Genomic DNA, 9,770 nt, shown 5'->3' on the forward strand with positions numbered 1-9,770 from the left:
AAGAATTTCTTGCACCACTTCCAGTTCAGCTTCAAGGACGTTATCTGGGTAAGAGCCTGATTACTATGCTTGATTCTTTATTAACTCATACAAGTTAATTATCTTCTTCTTTTAATTGAATGAGGGTTCATTGAGTAGTGGATTGTTCTTCCACTGGGATTTTTCAGTAGGGAAAACAATCTTATAGTGGGTATTCTGCTAGTTTTTTTTTAATTTTGTGAAATCTTGCTGTTAGGTAGGTGTTTGATGTTTTGAAATTTTCAACTGGTAACCTCCAATGATTTCTGATGTTTGTATGCTTCTTTGCCATAGTAAGATAATGGTGCTTGTCAATCCAAATGTATCCAACTAGAGCAATTTTCGATAGCCGGTCGTGATGAACGCTTAACCCTATATGCTCAGACTCTAAGCTAAATATCCAAATCATGTCGTGTGTGGGACACGGATACACAAGGTCAATAGTCATTTCGGTGCTTCTCGGGTTAGAAAGTAGATGCATAGATTGTGCCCAACTTTGTAACCCCGGTGACTACCCTGCAGCATTTGCAATCCTAATGTGAAACCTTTCATTGGCAAGAGTGACTGGAAGAGCAAAAGCAGCAAAAGTATGAAGAATGAAACAGTGAAATTCCTAACATCATCTCGAATTTCCCTGTAATTGGAATTCAATAGTGAATTTTTGAGCAGTCTTGTACCATGAGTACTACCCAATCATTATTTAACTTTAATCAAGGACGGTGAGTGAAACAATGGAGACATAAGCTTCACCGTGGAAACAGAAACAACCTGGATCGCCAGCTGAACTCTTATAGCTTTGCAGCTGTTATTGCAGCAAAGATTTCAAATAAAACTAAGATATCAACTGGCTGTTGTGTGCAGCCATAAGCATTTGTTGTCATTGTTGCATATTGTAACAAGCCTAGCTAGCTTCCTTGGACATAATAACCAACTCTCACGACTGTTGGACTGTTTCAACTGGAGTACACGTGAGGGAAGTAATACAAAGAATCAAATTATTACAGTTCTGAAATCAGTGAACAAAGAATCAAAATTTTTACTGTTCTGAAATTAGTGAACAGGATCAAGATGTTCTTCAGCTTTGATCCGCCTCAGGCGCATCCTTGTGTACCCCGGGCGGAGTCCTCAAAATTGCCAAACAAGCCAAATTTCACGCGCATGCTATTGACAGTCCCAAAATTTGATTTGCGCGTGATTAGAACCATTAAAAAGCTTGTTAAATCAATTTTCTAATCGAAGTGGTTTTGGTCCAAAATTGTTTGTAATTCAAAAGACATGACCAAAATTGTTCGTAAATGTTTAAGCCTTGCTTTGAATGAATCTCGATGATGAAATGACTTTCTGTACACTTCCATGAAATGTGGATAGTCTATAAACTCTGTGGAACACTTAACCAATGAAAAAAAACTTAAGAATAAGGGATTTGAGCTTTGAATGAAACTTAAAATGTGTTTTTGGCTTAGTGGCTCCGACAATTTCTACAGTGGTATGCTTTCTTCCCCTTTTCCATGAACGAAACCTAAATATTTTTATAGTCTTTTAAACCCTATTTATCTATATAAAATAGGTCTTGATCCGATTTAAAATGAGAGAGATGCGAGTGTTTTACCGAAATGAATTGTTTTTTGATCCACTGAGGGTAAAATGGTCACTTCTTCTGATTTATTAATAACTTTGAATTGAAACCACTTGGGTTAGAAAGTTAATTTAAAAAGCTTTGTAACGGCTCAAACCACCCGTAAAATGGAGTTCGGGAGTATCCGGGACAAGCCTGCAAAGATTGATTTGATCGACAACTTTGATGCGCCTCAGGCGCAGTTTCATGCGCCCAGGCGCATGTCTATGCGCCCCGGGCGCAGTCCTCAAAATTTCCGGACAAGCCAAACTTCGCGCACATGCTGCGGACACTCCCGAAATCCGATTTGTGCGTGGTTAGAACCGTTAAATTTTTTGTTAAATCTACTTTCTAATCGAAGTGGTTTTGGTCCAAACTTATTTTTAATTCAAAAGACATGAACATTTTACCCTCAATGAGTCAAAAAACACATCATTTGGATAAAATCCTCCTATTCCCCTCATTCTAAATCGATCGGATCAAGACCAATTCTATGATGATGAATATGATTTTCAAAGTCCTAAAGCAAGATGGAAATGAATAACGAAAATAATAAAAGTTTCATTTATGAAAAGTTAGAAGAAAGCAGACCGATTTAAAAATGATTGGAGCCACTACAAAAGAAGACCGATTAAAACTTCCTAAAGAGCTTTCCAACTACAAAAGATGTACATGAAGTTTGGAACTAGGCTTTCTATTCTATTTCTCTGGAGTTTGTCACACCACACATTCACAAATAAGAAGAAAAAATAGAATATATGCTCATATGTCAACTTGTTCGGAAGCACTGTCACGTACTCACGTGATGCTCCAGATCTCTCTATATAGAACCACTACACATTTACATGGGGCCATACACTTAGTCATTGGTCCCACAAGAATGTGTGGTGGTTCTAATCCGAAGGTATCCAACTAGTGTAATTTACAATAGCCAGTCGTGATGAACACTTAACCATATATTTTCAGACCCTGAGCTAAATATCAAAAGCATGTCATGTGTGGGACATGGATACACAAGGCCAATAGACATTTCAGTGCTTCTCGGGTTAGAAAGTAGATGCATAGATTGTGCTCAACTTTGCATCCATGAAGGGATATCTAGACATAAACAACTACTCCATAATATCATAGAATGGTATCATGGAATATACAAGACTTGCTATTCCTTTGTCAATTCCTTTTTTCAGTTTAACTACATAGAGAGAGCCTAGTTTCAGTTTTTAAATACACAAAGAATCATGTTTTCAACAAAATAGGAGGTAGTCTTAATGGTATTCCTATCAGATGCTAAGATCGTTTTATCAATTTCCTTATTCTAGGGGCCTTTCTGTAGTTATTCTTTTCTAGGTCTCTCGTCTGCACTTAACATGGCGCAAAGGGGTTCCTTAAGGCCACAATTGTCTCTCACCTATTTGCGTAAGATTTCTTTATGTTTCTCCAAGAGCTAATGTAGTATCGATATCCAAAGTGATTCTGGCAATAACCCCTTCTTTACCACTGGATTTGTGCTCGAGAATCCTAGCATTGTTTAACCCCATATGTGGTTTAAACCAGCAGCAAAATAAAGTTTAGGAACTAAACCATTCAACTTCCTGAGCTAGGCGCAAAGGTGGCCTTCTAATCCGATTCTCCTCCATGCCAAGAAGTACCTCCCCACCTTCATTAGAAATATTTCTTTTATAAATCTTTCATTTAGGCTAAGCCAACCTTCAAGCAAAAAGGGGGAATTCGTTTAAGATCAAAACAGCTTTAAAGTACATAGGTCATGTGCATGTGTGCTCGCTGCTAATATGAAGGAGAAGAGAGCGAGAGACGGAGAGGTAGCTTGCGAACTAAGGTAGATATTTCAGTTCAAAAACAGATATAATCTTCTACCATTCAACTTAGAAGACAAAGAAAATAGATAAACCCGTAATAGCTTTGCAGTTGTTATTGCAGCAAAGATTTTAAATCAAACTCAGATATCAACTCGTAGTTGTGAGCAGAGCCATGAGCATTCATTGTCCTTGGTGCATATCGTGACAAGCCCAGCTTCCTTGGACATAATGACCAACTCTCACATCTGTCAGACTATTTCAAAACTGCAGTACATGTGAGGGAAGCAACACAAAGAATCAAAATTATTACAATTCTGAAATCGGTGTAACAAGATCAAGATATTCATTGCCCCCCATAAAATTTACCTTGCTTGCACTCTCAATGACCTTATGTAATCAAATGCTTTTGCTATTCAGTGTAACTGTCGCTGATAAAATGATTACTGTAGCTAGACTTTGGTCCACTTACATCGACAACAAAGCTTGATGAGAAATATTTTACAAATCCCAAACCGAAATGTCCCATTGAAACGCCTTCAAGCATATATAATCATGTCGTGTAGACAAACATTGTGCGAATAATTACATTTGAATCACTTATAAATATTTCAAATGCTGGAATCAATTTGGATGATCAAACACTTCAATAATTACTCTTGGCTGCAAAGAATTACTCATGGCCGCGAAAATTTACTCCTTGCCGCAAAGAATTACTCTCTGCCGCAAAACATTTTCGCGGCCAAGAGTAATTCTATGCGGCCAAGAGTAATTCTTTATGGCCAAGAGTAATTATATGCGGCCATGAGTAATTTTTTGCGGCCATGAGTAATTGTCAAATAATTTTGAATCGAAACCAATAGCGTTACAAAGTAAATTCATCAAGCTTTTTAATGGTTCAAACCACCCGTAAAATGGAGTTCGGGAGTGTCTGGGGCAAACCCACAAAGATTGACTTGTTCCACAGCTTTGATGCGCCTCAGGCGCAATTTTTGCGCCCCGGGCGCAGTCCTCCAAATTGCCAGACAAGCCAAACTTCGCGACATGCTACGGACACTCACGAAATCCAATTTGCATGTGGTTAGAACCGTTAAAAAAAAGCTTGTTAAATCTACTTTCTAATCGAAATGGTTTTGGTCGAAAATTGTTTGTAATTTAAAAGACATGACCAAAATTGTTTTTAAACGTTTAAGCCTTTCTTTGAACAAATCTCGATAATGAAATGATTTTCCGTATGCTTCCATGAAATGTGGATGGCCTATAAACTCTGTGGAACACTTAAGCAACGAACAAAAACTGAAGAATACGGGATTTGAGCATTGAATGAAACTTAAAATGTGCTTTTGGCTTAGTGGCTCAGACAATTTCTATAGTGGTATGCTTTCTGCCCATTTTCATGAAAGAAACCTAAACATTTTTATAGTCGTATTCCACAATCTTTTAATACTTTTCAAACCCAATTTATCTATATAAATTAGGTCTTGATCCGATTTAAAATGAGAAAGATGCTAGTGTTTTACCGGAATGAATTGTTTTTGATTCACTGAGGGTAAAATAGTCATTTCTTCTTATTTATTAATAACTTTGAATCGAAACCACTTGGGTTAGAAAGTAAATTCAATAAGCTTTGTAACGGTTCAAACCACCCGTAAAACAGAGTTCAGGAGTGTCTGAAGCAAGTTTGCAAAAATTGACTTGTTCTATAGCTTTGATACGCCATGCGCCCCAGGCGCGTCTGTGCGCTCCGGGCACAGTCATCCAAAATGCCAAACAAGACAAACTTCGCGCGAATGCTACAGATACTCCCGAAATCCGATTTGCACGTGGTTAGAACCGTTAAAAAGTTTGTTAAATCTACTTTCTAATTGAAGTGGTTTTGGTCCAAAATTATTTTTAATTCAAATGACATGACCATTTTACCCTCAATGAGTCAAAAAACACATCTTTTGGATAAAATCCTCCTATTCCCCTCATTCTAAATCGAATCAAGACCAATTCTATGTTGATGAATATGATTTTCAAAGTCCTAAGGCATGATGGAAATGAATAATGAAAAGAATAAAGTTTTATTTATGAAAAGTTAGTCAGAAGCATACCGATTTAAAGATGATTAGAGCCAATATGAAAGCAGACCGATTTAAAGAAACTTTCTAAAGAGCTTTCCAACCACGAAAGATGTACAAAATAAATTCAATATTTTCTCCTCTCTTTTTGTTACTGCTATTGTTGGATTTGTGACTAGATTATGGTTTATGTATTTTATTTTTGAGAGTGAAATTTCTTGCAACACTTCCAATCATTTTCTGCATCTCGTCCTTGGTAGGAGTTGGTATTTTTTTTCCCCTTTGGTTCTTGTACATGAACCAATCGAGATTCTATGTCGAGCACTTTACCATATGCCTTTTCTTTCTTAGCTGCGTTGTTTTCGTTTTGGCATTCTGCCATTTAGGATAGTTAGATGCTAGTGTAAATCATGGGTTGCTAACATCAACTGATGTTGTCTTTCCAATTGCAGGCAGTTAAACAGATTTGAAATGACAAGATTCGATGATGATCAAGTTTCTCAAATAAGAAGAGGGATTGTAGTTGCATGCTAAGGATGGTTTGTTTGTCTTGAAGTGAGGGATTTACGATTCATCCGCATAGACATGTTTTTTCTGGTGAATTTTTAGTTTGTAATTGAGTTTATTTTGCGACTTCCTGTATTTGACACTCATATACGCATTTTTGGATTCTATGGTTAACTAGCACAGATTATGGGGATTTGGCTTTCTAATTAGTTGTACATATACTTGTTGAACATGTTGATTTGTACAAGTTAACATGGTTTTAAGAAGGATATGAAGTTTAAGGCTGTTTTGATCTTAACTGGATTCCTATTTCTTTTCCTCTTCTTAGGATATAGGTTCGTTGGGTTTCTTATGAGTTGTGATGCCCTTACTTTCGTTGAAGGAAGAAAATAAGGTTGCAGACAAAATTTTATGTGGCTTTTCCCCGCCTCCTTTGTCACCGAGCGGTCATTTAAGATTTAAGGTTCTTAGCTGGTGATCTGGGTGGTTTCCCTCTCCATGATAAAGTTTATGCCCCCTATTGTTTCACCGACTATCATTGATTATAGTTAGGTACGGATTGTGTCATACTCATAGTATAGGATACAAGATTTCTTGAAATTTCACCGTTAAATTCTGAAAACAGTAAAATTCTTATTGATCTTTGGAATTTCACGGTTTACTTCCTCCTTTTTCTTGTCAATGGTTCTTGCTTTTGTTGATATTGCTCATCCAGACAGTCCGAGCATTTGAAATTTTCGGAAAGCACAATGTTGGACAGACGACAAATGGAAATTTATCTTGTATCGAACCACAAATTCAGTCCGAAAGCTTGTTTTCACTTGCTGCTTGATGACTGAAATGTATATAATGAAAAGGCAATGAGTTGGGTGGTGCTGATTGAACAATAAATGGAAATTAAGAACACAAATTTCGACTGCGAAAGCCTAAGGGTTTGGCTTCGCATCAGCGAAGAAGAGAGCAAACAGGCTCCTCAATAGCAATTTCCTATGTAAAGTTCATTATTTTCAGTCTATTGAGAGAGAGAGAGAGAGAGAGAGAGAGAGAGAGAGAGAGAGAGTCCAATTGTCTCCAGGGTCGGGTGCTTCAAACTTGCCCATACAAGTTTTCTCAGCATCTGATTTCATCTCATACAAAATGTTTTCTTACACATAGATCACATGAGAGTAGAGGAAGGAGAAGCCCAATGACTAATACTGGTTAGACTTGAACACGAGCAAACAGACTCGAACAGTACGAGCTTGTTACTGCTCGATGAAAGCTTTGTGGACTTAGGCTTATTGTTTATCGTTGTTTTCAATTTCTGCACTATAGAGGAATTGACAACAATGATAATCAAGAAGCCTAAGTCCACAATGTGCAACTATGGACCCAAAAGTGTAAAAGAGATTGTAAACAGCAGATGCAACCGCAGCGACTTCAACTTGAATATTCCCATCTATGCAACATTAATTTACAATCCTAATCTAAAAACTTTGGTTGCCATGGATGAGAAATAGCAGAAATCAGATGAACCTTAATAGCTTTGCAGCAAAGATTTCAAATCAAACTAAGATATCAACTGGCAGTTGTGTGCAGAGCCATAAGCATTTGTTATCCTTGGTGCATATTGTAACAAGCCTAGCTTCCTTGGACATAGTAACCGACTCTCGCAACTGTCGGACTATTTCAACTGGAGTACATGTGAGGGAAGAAACACAAAGAATCAAAACTATTACATTTCTGAAATCAGTGAACAGGATCAAGATTTTCATTGCCCCCCATAAAAATTTACCTTGCCTTCACTGTCAATGACTTTATGTAATCAACACTTTTGCTGTTCCGTGTAACTGTCGCTGATAAAATGATAACTGGAGCTAAACGTTGGTCCACTTACATCGAAGACAAACCTGAAATTATATGTGCTACGATGAGAAAATATTTTACCAATCCCAGACCGAAATGTCCCATTGAAATGCCTTCAAGCTTATATAATCACGTCATGTATACCACCATTACGCAGAAAATTACATTTGAATTACTTATAAATATTTTCAAATGCTGGAATCAATTCAGATGATCAAACCCTTCAATAAGGAGAAGAATGAAGATGTTGAAGCTTCTCGTGTGTGGTAGATCCCTGCACAGAGCAAAGTTTCTTACTGTTTACCTGAAAAGTAGAAAATAAATCGCATCCAACTGCATTGTCTTTTATATCAAACTGGAGGACTTTGCATCATAACAATTCATAACAGCACATTTTTGCATTTGCCCGACTGTTTTTCCAGTTTTCACATAGGGGTTTCTGCAAAAACTCATGTCAATTGCGGGACTGCAACTTTTCTTAGTCTCTTCACTGTTAGCATTGGTTATTTAGTATATTGTGCCATGGATTCCGCCTTTTGGTTTATTTTTGGGCGCATTATTGACAGAGAGGTCAATGTATGTAGCAGCAAGGATGGTGCATTGCCTATTTCTCGTTCTTGCCCGGGGCCAAATTAAACGATGCGAGCTGTGCTTATCGAACTACTTGAAGCCCCATGACATGAAACATGTTGAATGAGGCTCTTTTAACTATGTCAAGAGACCCTAAACATTGAACATTGAAAATCAACTCAGCATACAATTATTAGGACCAGACACTAGAAAAGGCAACTGGGATCAAATCTAGAGCTCATTTAGATATCCATTGGGATTAAACTTAGCATACTGTTGAAATGGTCACTTCTTCTTATGTATACATAATTTTGAATCGAAACCACTTGGGTTAGAAAATAAATTCAACAAGCTTTGTAATGGTTCAAACCACTCATAAAATTGAGTTCGGGAGTGTCCGGAGCAAGTCTGCAAAGATTGACTTGTTCTACAACTTTGATGCGCCTCAGACGCAATTTCATGCGCCCCTGGCGCATGTCTGTGCGTCCCGGGCGCAATCCTCGAAATTGCCAAACAAGCCAAACTTTGAGTGCATGCTATTGACACTCCCGAAATCTAATTTACGCGTGGTTAGAACTGTTAAAACTTGTTAAATTAATCTATTTTCTAATCAAAGTGATTTTCGTCCAAAATTGTTTGTAAACGTTTAAGCCTTGCTTTGAACGAATCTCAATGATGAAATGATTTTCCATACACTTCCATGAAATGTGGATGGTCTATAAACTCTGTGGAACACTTAAGCAATGAGGAAAAACTTAAGAATAAGGGATTTGAGCATTGAATGAAACTTAAAATGTGTTTTCGGCTTAGTGGCTCCGATGATTTCTATAATGATATGCTTTCTACCCATTTTCGTGACTGTAATCAAATCCTAATTCACCCAACATTACGAACATTCCAAACATAGCCTACTTCATATCAGCCCCCAACAGTTAAAATTCATTTAAAAAAAAGTATGGAAAACTTGACAGATGGTGAGTTGGAGAGGGGAGGGATCTGCTGAAGTAGTTCGAGGTCTTACGTAAATCGCATTCCATAGATGCGGGTTTGGTTCCTGGCTTTGCCCATGCGCGCATAGAACTTGTATTCCCGAAGGGTAAAGATGCCATGGACTTCAGTGGTTTGGAATTCCCCGATAGGGTACCTAAATGGTCTTTTATTTGTTGGTTTTGTTGCTTGGAGAAACTTGCTACTAAGGATAGATTAAGAACTTGGGGCATGAATGTGGATGCAAATTGTGTTCTGAGTGCACAGGCGCACGAGTCTCACCAACAACTCTTTTTTTTATTGTGCTTTTGCTAAACAAGTGTGGGAATCCATGCTTCTCAAATGTTTGGT

This window comes from Rhododendron vialii, chromosome 1a (assembly GCF_030253575.1).
Source record: "Rhododendron vialii isolate Sample 1 chromosome 1a, ASM3025357v1".
Classification (NCBI taxonomy): domain Eukaryota; kingdom Viridiplantae; phylum Streptophyta; class Magnoliopsida; order Ericales; family Ericaceae; genus Rhododendron; species Rhododendron vialii.